This window comes from Erinaceus europaeus, chromosome 18, assembly GCF_950295315.1.
Source record: "Erinaceus europaeus chromosome 18, mEriEur2.1, whole genome shotgun sequence".
NCBI lineage: Eukaryota > Metazoa > Chordata > Mammalia > Eulipotyphla > Erinaceidae > Erinaceus > Erinaceus europaeus.
Genome location: NC_080179.1, coordinates 32,258,047 through 32,273,222, shown reverse-complemented (window position 1 = coordinate 32,273,222; position 15,176 = coordinate 32,258,047). Strand labels below are relative to the sequence as shown.

The window sequence follows — 15,176 nt, the reverse complement described above, 5'->3', positions numbered from 1 at the left end:
CAGGTGGGGACCTGGGGGCTCAAACTGGGATCCTTATGCTGGTCCTTGTGCTTTGCGTCACCTGCGCTTAACTCGCTGCCTGACTCCCCTTTTTTTTTTTAAATAGGATAAAGAAATTGAGGGAGAGAGAGCGTGCTGCATACCTGCTTAACATTTTGTGAACGTCTCCTTTGTTTCACTTTCTTACACTTTAGTACAGTGTTAGCACTGCCATCACTGCGCAGTTTCAGTGACTTTATTTTTGCAGAGCTAACTACTAGTCTGCATATTCTAATAGCTGCTTGTCGCCATAAAAATCTTCAGAAGATAGTGAAATGGCAGAAGTGTTCTCATCTGAAGAATCATTCCATTTTGCTTCTGCATTACATATGATTACATTTTAGGAAAATTTAGGCAAATTATGAGGGAAAGTAGTGGATTAGCCTAGATTCCTGTAATTATTTCCCTGTGAAACTAATGGGTGATAAGGGAAGGAAGATTTTCCCTTCCCATGTGTGTTCTTCTCAGGCTAGCTGATCAAATTAACATCTGACAGATTTGTAGGAGAAGAGAACAAATTTAATTATGTATATGTAATAAATATGGACAGTCTACATACACTTAAATTCTAAAGGCAATAGTGTAAAATGGGGGAAATATATATAGTCTAAAATTAAAGAATGGGATTGGGACCCATATTTTTTTTATAGTACAAAGTTAGGGTTCTTTATTCAGAAGTAAAGTAAGGCACACCAAATTGGAAAAACTACCGTTTTCATGGCATCAGTCTCATAAACGTAAACTCCCTGGTTTTTGCCAAGGCAGACTCCCTTGTGCAGAAGAAACTTTTTTTTTTAATTTTCCCTTTTGTTGCCCTTGGTTTTTTTATTGTTGTAGCTATTATTGTTGTTGATGATGTCACTGTTAGGACAGAGAGAAATGGAGAGGGGTGGGGAAGACAGGGAGAGAAAGACACCTGTGACCTGCTTCACCGCCTGTGAAGCGACTCCTCTGCAGGTGGGGATCCGGGGGCTCGAACCAGAATCCTTAAAGCAGTCCTTGCACTTTGTGCCATGTGCGCTTAACCTGCTGTGCAACTCCCAAGAAACATGTTTTAACTGGATGAGAAACCAGACAGCCTCCTACCATGTGGAAGGGGGCTAGGCTAGCTCTGGTGGCCTCAGTCACTCTTGAAAGTGCCTATTCAGCACATCCAGCAGCTCCTGCTTCTTCAGTCCACCTTTCAGCCCACACATCCTGCAGGCTTCCTTCAGCGTGGGCACAGTGAGCTTCCCTAGTGTGCCCCTGCTGACATGGGCCTTCAGCTCCTCTTCAGATATTTCTACTTTGGGCTTCTTGCTTTCAGAACCATCACCATCTTATTTTCGCTTAGCAGCTTTCCCCTCAGGATTATAATCTGGTGGGAAGACAAGCTTCTTGAACTCATCTACCAGGGAGCCCAGTCTTTTATCCATAGCTTCAGTCTTGGGCAATGTCAGATCCTCTGCTTGTTCCGGCTCTATCAAATTCAAAGCCAAGGCCTCCAGGTTCCTATAGTGCTGCTGCAGCACTGGGTTCTCAAAGCTGTCACTTCTGTATTTAAAGCGGAGCTTCTGAACAATAGCCTTCATCTTGTTTACCTGTTCTGGGTTCGCCATGACCTTTTCAGTAAAAGGCACCTTCCGTTTATCATCAGCATAGGGTAAGAAGACAAGGTGGAAACCTGGGGGGGGGGGGGGTCACTTGGACTTTCTGGTCATCTACCTCCTCTTCCTGTGGCATCAAAGCCACAAAATAAGGAGGAATATTCTGACAAGGTGTGTATCTGCACACTGCCATGACTTCCTTCTCCAGACACTTGGTGAGTAGAGCATTGAAGAGAGTTGAACTTCCATTGATCATGGACTCCTCAGGGTATATAAACAGGGAGGGCCTCAGGTAATGATGCCTCTTCAGCATTGTCATGGGTTTGAAACCGATGAGAACCAAACCTGGTTCATCAAACCGTTTTAGTCCTTCTGTTTCCTCTTTCTCCAGTACAATCTGACAACTCCCATAAATCTGAGACCTCTTTGTGTCTCTAGGCAAAAGCAAACTGCCTGTGTTCACATTAAATGTCCGTGTCTTGGTTTTCACTGGCTCATTGGTTTCCCGATAAAGCCTTATAGGAGGGGGGTTTGAACGCTTTCTGGACCATATTATAAACGCCAACACTGAGTGCTATATCTTTGCTGAGCTTAAACTTCAACCTGCAGAGCACACGTTTCCTGGTCTCTTTGGCACGAACCTTCCTCAACAAGTCTTCTAACTTGCTTGATTCCTTGAGGTCCTCATCCTCTGCTATGCTGATGATATCTCTGTAGAATAAGGATATGTCGAAGCCCCCATCTTTCTTCAAGTGCATCAAGTCAAGGAAGATACCTGTGTCACGCAGATCCCCGGCTTTGGTCCTGGCCCTACTGGCTTTGGCACTGTCATTGGCATGAGGGTCGTCTTCTTTCGTGAACAGCATGATCCTCTTATGACTCATTTTGAACTGGACGTTGCTAAAGAGGTTGGCACAGACCCACAGCACTTCACTGAGGAGTAGTCAGCTCCAAGGCCAAGAAGGTTTTGGAAATGTTTTTTCCCCTGCTGCCCTTTAAACTGGTCAAGCTCTAGCACTCGTTTAGCACCTGGATTATCCAACTCCTGTAAGACATAAATATTTTTGAAATTCACAGAATTTTTGTCCTTTTCAGTTCCATAGAATACTACTGCCAAAAGATCTCAGTCACTGCTTATGATCTTATTGGTGTACACACTCTGAATGCACTGTATGCTCATGTCAAAAGGTGTCAAACCATCTTCACCTTGAGAGTCAAACATAGCTCTGGAAGCATCAACCAAAAAAATCAATCTCTTCCTGAGTACTTATGGTCTCCATCTGCTTCAACGCCCTCCTCTTGTTCTTCCTCTTCATCGCCCTAGTTTTTGTAGTAAGATTCCCACCCTGACATGTTGGGTACTGCTCACTTAGGTGCACAGACCAGATCCCGGGACCCATATTTTTAAGGAGAGAGAAAGGAGACTCACATGGTGAGGAGAAAGGAGCTCAGATAATGAAGACCAGATGCTCTATAATTAAATGTTTTTTTTTTCTTGTCATGTAGGTAGGTTACTCTGACACACACACACACAGAGGTTATTTCTTGTATTATTCTTAATTATAATGCCTCTAATTTTCATTGTTTTATGTAGTTAAGGGAGTAGTAAAAGTTTCTCATAAATCTACAGTGTCTCGATTGACCTCTGCCCAAGCTAGGTCAAGGGAAGATCTGAGTATCTTGAGTAGGCACAGCATTGAGTTGTAATTGAAAGTATTCAGATAAAAGTGATTAATAAAAAGAAACCAGACTTGATAGGGAAATCAGTAGCCCAGAACTTTTACTACCTATTCATAATCTAGAGTTCTGGAAGGTGGTTCTGACCTAAACCCAGAAGCAGAGTTGTAACTCTAGGAGTGTGAGTATGGGCTTTACCTGTGGTTTAGATAGGGATCCTTTAATTGTTGAGTATGCCATAGCAGAGTACATGATGAATGGCTTAAGCAGGAGACATTTGTTTGTTTTTTAACATTTCATAAGCTAAAAGTCCAAGATTAAAACATTGAAAGTTAGTTTCCTCTCAAGGCTATCTCCTTGGATTATAAATGGTTGTCTTCTGTCTTAATACCATCTTCTATTTATACATGTATGTATGTCGATTGTCTTTTTCCATAGAAGTCTTTTTCCATAGAAGTCAAGTTGTAAGGGGTCTGAAGGTGGCCTAGCTGACTGAGTGCATTAGTGCATGTCTGAGCACCCAGTCCCGGGGGGGGGGGGGGCTTTATAAGTGGTAATGCACAACTGTACATCTCTCTCTCTCTCCCTCTCTATCATCCCCTCCCTCTCAATTTTTGTCAATAACCAAAAAAGAAGATAAAGAAAAAAAAGGTAAGGTTCTATTATATTAGGGTTCACCTGTTGTTGCAGCCAAGGTTATTGCTGGACTGCACACCTACTTGGTTTCTTAACTATGATGGACTCTTATTCTTATTCATATATATATAATGGGATAAGAAGCAAACAGAGAGAGAGAAAGAGACTTAGACTATAGTACTACTCCACCATTCATGAAGCTTCGCCTGAATAGGTGCTTCCACAGAGCACTCAAATCTGGGTCCTCACACATGTTTAAGTGAACGCTCTATTAGGTTAGCCATCTCCTCGTCTCCTAGTTATTTTTTTAAAGGCCCTCTTTCCAAATGAAGTCACATGCTGATATAGTGGGGATCAGTACTTCAATATATGAGTTTAGGATGAGGGCATATAACTCAACCCGTGACAGACACAATGTTAATGCCTTAGGGAGGAAGCCCGGAAATAAACTTTAATCCATCCTCCCTCCATCTATCTTCAGGGAACTTGCTTTGACTAAACCTAAGTGGAAACCATAGCGAAGCAAACCTATTTGATGATTACTCCCAAATATCAGCTTTCTGTAATATAAACATTTAAAAAGTGTGAACTAGATCAGCAAACAGACTTTCCAGCTCACAAAGGTCACTGTGCTGAATATAGAAAATGAATTTCATCTACTTACAGGGTTATAAATAATTTAACAAAGAAGTAAAGAAGTAATCATCAGGTAAGTCATGGTATTTGGCACTGTGAACTGCATGAGAAAGTTTCAGTGAACTATTAACTGCACTCAGGTCCATAGAAACAGTATGAATATCTTGCACTGCACTCAACCATTTTTTTAAATTACAGGGGAGAAATTTACTGTAGACAGACAAATCAGAGAAATGTGTATTCCACTGGACTCAGCTCTTGTTTGTGGTGAGCTTCCCTCAGTCAAAAATATGCTGCAGGAACTTATGAATTGTCGCTTAACACACAATCAGGCCCCTCCATCCAGTCCCACACTGTGAACAAATGGAAGAATGTGTTTTGATTTCTTATCTACTATACTTTGTCAACTGGCAGCCTTCTAGTTCTGTATGGAAAAAAAAATCACTAAACTATGGCAAAATTAAAATACTCTCCTGACTACACTATTCAATTAAGTCTGTCTCTTATGCTGACAATTTCTGGTTGATGAGAACTGAAATAATAAGTTGGTAGGTCTTCTGCCCAAAGGGATTAATTAATGTTAATTTAGGGGGCCAGATGGTGGCATACCTGATTGAATACACATTACAATACACAAGGACCTGTGTTTGAAGCCCCAGTCCCCACCTGCAGGGGGGAGGTTTCATGAATGATAAAGAAAAGTTGTATATCAGGCTGCGATGTGGGGGAGAGAGAAGCCAGCAAAGCTGAGGGAACACAAATCTTTATTCACTTGGGCACCTCAGAGTTGGGTGAGAGCGCAGCGGTTGAGCCACGTGGAGCTAGCAAAATGGCCACCTCCCACTACACACAGCAACCCTCTGCATCCAGAGGTGAAGGGGCTAAGAGAGTGAGGGGCGGAAAAAGAAGGGATTTTATGGGAGAAATTCCGGAAGTGACAAGTCGGGACATGATTGGCTAGGAAACAAGGCACTCCGGGATAGGATTACAGATCTTTCGGGAAGGGGGAGGAGTAAACAAGGCACTCTGGGATTATTGTATCAACTCTCGCAGGGAATTGACAATACCCTGAGGGGGCAACATGGTGGATGTGACTGCATCTGCACAATTTCCCAACATCTCCCCCTTTCCTTTTATATAATGGCCACAGTATAGGAAATTTAGAGTGGAGCAGGCTTAAATGTTTTTTAAGGAATGCCATGCTCAGGTGGGAAGATGTAGGGTATTTTTGTGGGGGAGGGAAGACTTACATAGCCAATAATCTTGTGAGATTTATGTGTCCCCCCTGTGCTCAACCCCTCTGTAGAGACAGAGACTTACCTGGAGGGACTCATCTCATAGGTTAAACTCTGCCAGGCTCTACCATCTCCTCACAATTATTACATCTTTCCCTTATCTTTCTGTCTAGTCATCACATTAAAATGGGTCAATGTCCGTAAAAGACTCCATCTATGACAAAGAAGTGTAGGGGTGAGCAGAAACCTTTTGGGCATAAACCTGAATGATATAACAAACCAGGAAGGGACAAGTAGGGAAACATCAAGAGTCAATGTGATGCCAAGGGAAGGCTGTTGGGCAAGGGGGTGTTTCTTGTCCCTGGGAGCATCTCCTGTCTCTGGGGCCAGGGCCTAATAACGGGGGGGGGGGGAGAAGAGGGGGTGTTTCCTGCCTCAAAGGGAAGGGCCTTCAGGAGGAAAGGCATGGCCTGCCAAGTGGAGGAGCTATTGTATAGTCCCCAAGGCAACACACTGCAAAGTCCATGAATTACTGCAGCGTGAAGGGAAGGAAGCTGCTGTAAATTTTTTGGTATGCTTCTAAGACCCCTTCTGTTTCATTGGTTTAATCCCCCCTGCTTAACACTGTATTCTATTTACATAACCACTGTTAACTAAGCACTACCCTGTCTGCAGAGCATTGGTTTAATCCCCACTGGTTCATGATGTCTTTTTGCTCCGCCCCCTCTCGTAGTATACCCTGATTTGCACCAGTCACTTTTCGCTCCACCCTCTCTATGTCACATCAAGTTTCCACCCTACTTGGCAAATATATAGGATTGTGATTAGAGTATAGTTTAGATGGCTTAGATTGTGCTGCATTCCACATGAATAAAGAGATACTGCATACAGCTCAGCCATGAGTCTCTGGTCGTCTGTCTCCTGCCCACGAAGCTAGTCCGACATAATGGCGCCCTGAACAGGGACTGGCATAAAATTATGTAAAGTGTCCAAGGGATGTACCAGCAAGTCCGATAGAAGTCTCAGTCCAAAGTAGACTACCAGGGGATGAAACACTGCAGGTCTATCTTGATGGGGAGGGTCAGCCACTGGAATTCCACTTTTCTGTAGAGAGTGAGCTGGAACCACCAAAATGTGACAGGCAAAGCAGAAGCAGGGAGGGCAGACAGGCAGTAAGAAAGTTCTGTCCTTGGAGTCTGTGAATCAGGTTCTTCAGATTGTCAGTCATATCATGGGTTTCGGGGGGTGTGCCACTGTACTCATGATGTCTAGTGGGCGATGACAGAGTGTGCAGTGGTTTTTCCCGGGATTCCTGTGAAAGAAACACAAACAAATCTGTGTCCCATGGTTAGCAGGGCATCTGATTCAAATTTTTTATAGAAAAAGAGGTTTGGTGCCTTAGCCAACTGAATATTGGGGGGATGTATCGCCCCTTATTTCTTTCTTTACTTAATTGGGCCTAGGCATTTGGTGGGCCTTCTCAACAACCATTTATCTTTGGGGGTTGTAAGGGATTTCTGTGGCATGGGTGATGTTATAAAGGGAAAAATCTTTAAATTGTTGGCTGACAAAGTCAGGAAACCCCCCCTTACTAGGTCCTGCCTCCAGAGTCAGGAAATGCCCTTTGAGGCATGAAACACCCCCAGAGGCAAGAGATGCCCCCAGAGACAGGAAATACCTTTTCGCCTACTAGGCTCTGCCCTTTGAGGCAGGAAACGCCCCTTCAGGCCTCCCCTTGGCATGACACTGGTTCTTGCTGCTCTTCTACTTGTTTCTCCCTGTCTTGTGCCAGTTCTTTTGAAAACGCCTGCATGATATAGGTTTCTGTTCACCCCACACTCCTGATACTATGGCCATTAGTTAAAAAGAAAGGGGGAAATGTTGGTATGCTTCTAATTCTGCTTCTAAGACCTTCTGTTTTGATCATCACATTAGGTTTGCTTGCATTGCTTAATGCTGTGGTCTATTTACATAATCACTGTTTTACCTGAGACCCGCCCTGCCTGCAGGGCACTGGTTTAATCCTACTGGTTCAAGCTCTTATTCCACTCCACCCCCTCTCCTAGTCACATCCTGTTTTCCACCCTACCACTTCCTTCCTGGAAACTATAAATGCAGATTCTTTTATCAATAAACATTGCACTGCTTCTCAGCTCAGCCATGAGTCCCTGGTCATCTCTCTCCAGCCCTCGAAGCTAGCCCCGCAGTTGTAGGTGTCTCTCTGTCTCCCTGCCTCTCTACCACACCTATATCTCTCAATTTCTGTCTTTATCTAATAAATAAATAAAGATAATAAAAATTAATGTTAATTTATGTGTTTGATTTTTGTTAGCATTTTTTGTAACCCCATGTCAAGAGTCTGAGATTACTAGCAAACCTAACATTCAACTATAAGCACTGAATTTTATTTACCTATCAGACAAATAAACTGCAGCATGTGGGGGCTCCCATAGAAGTTTTGTGTAGATATGCACAGCCATTCTGATGGTTTTTACATCTATTCTAGCAGATGGCAGTATAGAGTTCTATAAAATAGGTACCGTCTTTTCCCAATCCTATAAAGTTAGTGTTTGGTTAAGTGATGGACCTATGTGTGTAAATAACTCTGCTTGGGATGCTGGAATGAGTCTGGGGAAAGGAAAGGACCACATTAAGATCAAGACATGGTCTCAACTTCTACGTATTATAAAAGAGGATGATGTCAGGTTCCCTTCTGTGTCAACTTTAAAATAATACCCAGAGGTAAACTAGATCATCCCACTATGTCAGGTTATCTGTCTGAAAGTGATACTTTACCTCTCCACATTTTACTACTGTGCTTTGGGTTTTGAAGGACTGAGAGACCTTCAATAGCCATTGTCCTCCCAGAGGAAGTGAAGCTAATAAATGAGACTGATGACTGGGGGCCAGTAGATGCACTTAGGGGGTAAAAGGTGGGATGGATAAAAGCGGCCTGGTCACTTCCTTAAATGGTGTCCATGAAAGGCAGGAAAATAGCATCACAGCTTCAGGGCACTATAGCATCCCAAAAGTGTGCTGCAACCTACTTAACCAAGCCTGGTTCCTTTTCTTCAGGTGGAGAGAGGGCAGTTCTTTTTCTAGGGGGCAGTCAGTATAGCTCTCCATGATTGTACCCTATGCCTGCAGCTCCCCTTCCCATGGGAGCTGGACTCTCCTGAGAGCCCTTGTCTTCACTCTTGTTTGCATCAGTATGGTGTGACTTATGGCTCAGTTGAAGTTCTTCTCCTTCTTCTTCTTCTTCTTCTTCTTCTTCTTCTTCTTCTTCTTCTTCTTCTTCTTCTTCTTCCTCTTCTTCTTCTTCTTCCTCTTCTTCTTCCTCTTCCTCTTCTTCATAATGGCATGAAAAACATATGCATTCAGGAGAAAGGGTACTTTTCTTAGTGAACATATGTAGTATGAAGCTGTCTCATGCTGGAAAGTCAGTCACAGCTCCCAGAATCCCTGTGATCATGAGAGAAAAACATCTTTAGTGCACAGTACTGTGCTGCCCTTTATATCTCTTCCTTAGTGTCAGGGCTTCCGCACTCATAGCTGACTACTCAGACAAACAAAACAGAGAGACAGAAAGAGGAAAAGAACCAAAAGTTTTATAGAACCAAAAGTTTCCCAGTGCTTTGGTGTTAGGGGACACAGGCATCTTCCCTAGTGAGCTATCTTGTCAACCCTTCTGTCTAGTAACTTATACTACTTTTTGTTTTTTTCTGAGCCTGTGCCTCACGTTTGTGCAGTTTCACTGCTCTGTGCTTCTTTTTCATTCATAGAGAGACAAACAAAAAGGGTGAGATTCTACGACACTGGAACTTCTTGGTACTACTGCACCTCCCATGTGGTGTCAGGGCTCAAACCTGAGTCATGAACCCTACTCAGTAAATTATCTCTCTCCAGTCTTATCCTGAAAATTTGTTGAATTAATTTATTCTAATATTTTGGTTGAATATTTAGAAGTTACTGTATATAATGTGACATCTAAAAATATAGTTTTGCTTTTTCCTTTACAAGTTGGATGCCTACTCTCTCTTTCTTGCTCTCTCTCTCTCTCTAGTCATTGTATCTACTGCTTCTAATATTACACTGGATAAAGTGGACAGGACAGGATTTAAGATGAAGGCTTCCTCCGAATCTTGAAGCAAAAAGGATTCAGCTTTTCACTATTGAATATCACATTAGTTGTGGGGTTATAGTATATGTGGTCTTCATTTTTATTTTATTATTGTTTATTACCACCAGGGTTATCCCTGGGGCTCAGTACCTGCACCATGAATCCGCCACTCCTGTTGAACATTTTTCCCTTTTATTTTAAATGCTAATTTCTTTCTTTTTTAAAACGTTTATTTTTATATTGGATATAGACAGAGAGAATTCAAGGGGGGAGATAGAGAAAGACAGAGAGATACCTGCAGCCCTACTTCACCACTCATGAAGCTTCCCTCCTACAGGTGGAGGCCAGGGTCTTGAACCTGGGTCCTTATGCTCTGTAATGTAAACATTTAATTAGGTATGCCACCACCTGGCCCCTCCTTTTTTTCCCTTTATTTGATAGGACAGAGAGAAACTAAAAGGGGAGGGGTAGATAGAGAAGAGAGACAGACACCTGCATAAGCACTTGCTTCACTGTTCCTGATGCATCTCCCCCATGGGGGGGAGGGGGATCAAATCCTGGTCCTTGTACATAGTAATGTGTGCACTTGACCAGGTGTGCCACTGGTAGCCCTCTATAGACTTCATTATGTTGAGGTATATTTTGTCTATACCTTTTGGATTATTTTACCATAAATATATGTTGAATTTGGTAAAATAATTCATACGTTGAATTGATTATATGAGTTTTTTCTTTATTAATGTGATATATCACAGTAGGTAATTTACACATATATTGGACATTTCTAGAATTAATATCTCTTGATTCTTTCAATGTATTGACACATTTGTTTTACTAATGCTTTGTTGAGGAGGATGGCATCTTTGTTCTTCAAAATATTTGTTTATTACTTTCTTGTTATCTCTCTCTCACTCTCTCTCTTTTCACATTCTACTGTGATACTCTAAAGTTTAAAGATTTGGTTTGGGTACCAAAGTCCTGTTGCTATCATAAAATGAGTTTGAAAGGATTCCTTCCTGCTGAATTTTTTGAAAGAGTTTGAGACAGATACTAAGCAATGTGGATATTTAATTAAACACTGAAACCATCTAGTCCTGGACTATTTTCTGATTGTTAATTCAGTCCCCCTTTCTTACTTGTAATTTGTCTATTGTGATATGTTATTTCTTCATGATTCAGCCTTGTAAGGTCTTATGTACCTAGAAATTTATCCTTTTCTTCTATGCTATCCAACTTTTTTGGCATGTACTTGCTCACAGTTGGCTCTTATTGATGTTGTATCTGTTGTAATTGATCCCTTATATACTTCTACTTTATATCCGAAACTTTTAACTTTTTTAATATTTAGAGCTGTAACTTTGTGCATGTGGAATTTCACTACTCTCAAGTGGACTTTTTCATTCAGAGAAAGGGAGATAAAGGAAGAAAGAGAAGACAGGGAAAGAAAATGATTGCACTGGGGCAAAGCCAAGATGGCAACTTGAGAAGAGGGGCGGCCGTGAGCTCCAAAAAAGCAGCAGCTTGTGACCTGGGATTCTCTGGATAGGGTAAGATACTGGGATAGCTGTAGGAGGGTGAACAAGGGCTGGTCAGGGTGACACCAAAACAGAGTCCATAACTCACTCTTGAGCTGACAGAGGCCAGGGAGACAAAGAAAAGAAATCTTTGGATTATTTCTGAGCTCACTCCTCCCCCCTACCCCAGAACCAGCCCCCAGGGGCTGGACAGCCCCTTTTAGCAGGCTTCTTGCTGAGCTATTTTCTTTACCAAGATTCCTGGCTCACCAGGAGTGTCATTCCAAGCCTTTTCCTTTTTGTTTAACTTCTCTCTCTCTCTCTCTCTCTCTAAGTGGCTGGAGATCTATTTGAGTGACAAAATACCTGACTAATCAGAGCCTCATACCTGCCTGGGAAAGAATACCTGGAGGTTTTTTGTTTGTTTATTTTTGGATACTTCTTACAATTTGCTGTCTTTGCTAAGGCTACCTGCAGTCAATCCAGAGCAGTCCAAGCTGCAGACTGACTGTTAGGTTTTTTTTTACTCTATTTTATTTTATTATTACTATTATTATATACATGTGTCCCTTTTCCCTCCTCCTTCTTCAGGTGGACCAAAATTAACTATTGGGTTTTTTCCCATTGCTAGGTGACTAGGTGTCCTATCCATTATAAGTGGAACTTGTTTCTCTCTACCTATTCCATCAACTCTCCTTTTCCCCTCCTCCTAGATAATTAAAAAAAAAAAAAACTCTTTCCTTTCACTGCTTTTCCTTTTTTATTATTCTTTCTTCCTTCCACCTTCTTTTGATGTCTTAATTCACTGATACTCACTTGTGAACTATTTTGGAGAATAAATCTGAATCAGAGTGGAGTGTGTGTGTGTGTGTGTGTGTGTGTGTGTGTGTGCATGTGTATCTGTTTTATTTACTTCCCTTTATCCTCTTTCTATCCCTAAAATTTATGGTAAACAGTATATTTGCGTAGTTGTCTATTCTTGCTTTCCCTTTTTTCCTTTCTCTTTCTTTTTCTTTTGGATTTGGTTGTTATTTTTTCTTGGACTGGACGTGTTGTTTGGCTAACTGGTACTGGTTTAACTGCATGAATCCTTGCTTCAGTTATTATTGTTGTTATTTCTGAAGTTAGTGACTGCATTTTTCTTTTTTAAAAAATATTTATTTTATTTATTTATTCCCTTTTGTTGCCCTTGTTGTTTTATTGTTGTAGTTATTATTGTTGTTGTCATTGTTGGATAGGACAGAGAGAAATGGAGAGAGGAGGGGAATACAGAGAGGAGGAGAGAAAGATAGACACCTGCAGACCTACTTCACCGCCTGTGAAGCGACTCCCCTGCAGGTGGGGAGCCGGGGTTCGAACTGGGATCCTTATGCCGGTCCTTGTGCTTTGTGCCACCTGCGCTTAACCTGCTGCGCTACATCCCGACTCCCATGACTGCATTTTTCATAAAGGTCTTTAGTATAGTGTGGCTTGTACACAAAACACAACAACTGAAGAATGACAGAACAGAAAAATAAAAACCACATTTTAAAAAAAGGGTTAAATTAAGAGCAAATAAAACTGCTACCACAATGAATCAGGACAGAAGCCCAGGAGAAACTCCAAATCAGTCAGAAGTAACCATAGATAAGAAAAGTATGCAAGCAATAATAAACCTAATAATCACAGATATGAAGACAACTATGGAGGAAAAGGCTATCAGAAATAGGGAAACAATGGATGAGACTCTCAAAGAAAATACAAGCTACCTCGAGGTAATTAGAGAAATGACAGCTGAAATAGCTGACTAACAGGCCAATTAGCAGAACAAGTTAATACTATAACTGAGCTAAAGAAAGAAGCTGAGGGAAGGTAAAGCAGATTAACAGAAACAGAAAACAGAATTATCCAGACAGAGGATGAGCTAGAGAAAACTAAAAAAAGAGGTAAAAGAGCTAACAAAGAGATTTAGAGACACTGAAAACAACAAAAGAGACATATGGGATGATCTCAAAAGAAGTAACATTTGTATAACTGGCCTACCAGAGGAAGAAAGAGAGGAAGGGGAAGTAAACATTTTAGAGGAAATAACAGAAGAAAACTTCTCATACCTAAACTACAGGAAGTACATTAAGATTCAAGAGGCCCAGAGAGTCCCAAACAGAATCAACCGAGACCTGAAGACACCAAGACACATCATAGTTACAATGAAAAGAAGTAAGCATAAAGAAAGGATCCTAAAGGCTGCAAGAGAAAAACAAAAATTCACATATAGGGGAAAACCCTTAAGACTATCAGAAGACTTCTCTACTCAAACTCTAAAAGCCAGAAGAGAATGGAAAGATACCTATGGAGCCCTCAATGAAAAAGTGTTTCAACAAAGGGTAATATATCCTGCTAGACTTTCTTTCAAACTTGATGGAGGCATTAAAACCTTCTCAGACAGACAACAGGTTAAGGAGGCAACCATCACCAAACCTGCCATGAAACACATACTAAAAGACCTCTTATAAGCAGTCTGGGAGTATTCAATGTCCATGTTTAGCCAGGAAGCAATTACAGAAGGCAGACCTTACACCTTCTGCATCCCACAATGACCTTGGGTCCATAATCTCAGAGGGATAAAGAATAGGAAAGCTATCAGGGGAGGGGATGGGATATGGAGTTCTGGTGGCGAGAACTGTGTGGAGTTGTACCCCTCTTATCCTACGGTTTTGTTAATGTCTCCTTTTTATAAATTAGTAAAAAAAAAAAGACCTCTTATAAACAAGAACATCACTATAATACTTGCCATATATCAGAGCAAATAAAAATTGTTGAATAATGACACTACAATACATTAAATCCATAATATCAATAAATGTCAATGCCTTGGACTCATCTATTAAAAGGTACAGAGTGGGAGGATGGATCAGAAAACACAACCCAACCATATGCTGCTTGAAAAAATCCCACACGACCAAACAAGAAAAACACAGATTTAAAGTGAAAGGATGGAAAATTATCATATAGGCTAATGGACCACAAAAGAAGGCAGGAACAGCCATTCTCATCTCCGATTCCATAGACTTTAAATTAAATAAAGTAATAAAAGATAGGCAAGGCCATTACATAATGATTAAAGAATCAATCAACCAAGAAGATTTAACAATTATTAACATTTTTGCACCCAATGAGGGACCATCTAAGTACATCAAACACCTACTGAAAGAACTCCAATAATACATCAGTAGTAATACAATAATAGTGGGAGACTTTAACAGCCCACTCTAACACTTAGACAGATTAAGGAAGCAAAGAATTAACAAAGAAACAAGAGAATTAAATGAAGAAATGGACAGACTATGTCCTGGACATTTTCAGAGTTTTTCACCCCAAAAAAACTGGAATACACATTCTTTTCAAATCCACATAGCACATCCTCAAGGACAGACCACATGTTAGGCCACAAAGACAGTATCAACAAATTCAAGAGCATTGAAATCATCCCATGTATCTTCTCAGATGACAGTGGAGTAAAGCTAACATTCAACAACAAACAGAAAATTACTAAGTCACAGAATTTAGAAACTCAACAACATATTGCTTAAGAACCGCTGGGTCAGAGAGGCACTCAAGCAGAAACAAATGAAAATTAAGACACAAGCTATCAAAATATTTGGGACACAGCTAAAGCAGTACTGAGAGGGAAACTCATAGCCATACAATCACATATTGGAGAACAAGAAAAAGCTAAAAATAAATTACCTTACTG

The 15,176-nt window shown here is 41.1% G+C and overlaps 1 pseudogene; it reads right to left on the bottom strand.

Annotated features, from left to right (window-relative positions):
* Positions 1-677: 677 nt before the first annotated feature.
* LOC103114151 (X-ray repair cross-complementing protein 6-like) lies at positions 678-2,978 on the bottom strand (annotated as a pseudogene).
* Positions 2,979-15,176: the final 12,198 nt, after the last annotated feature.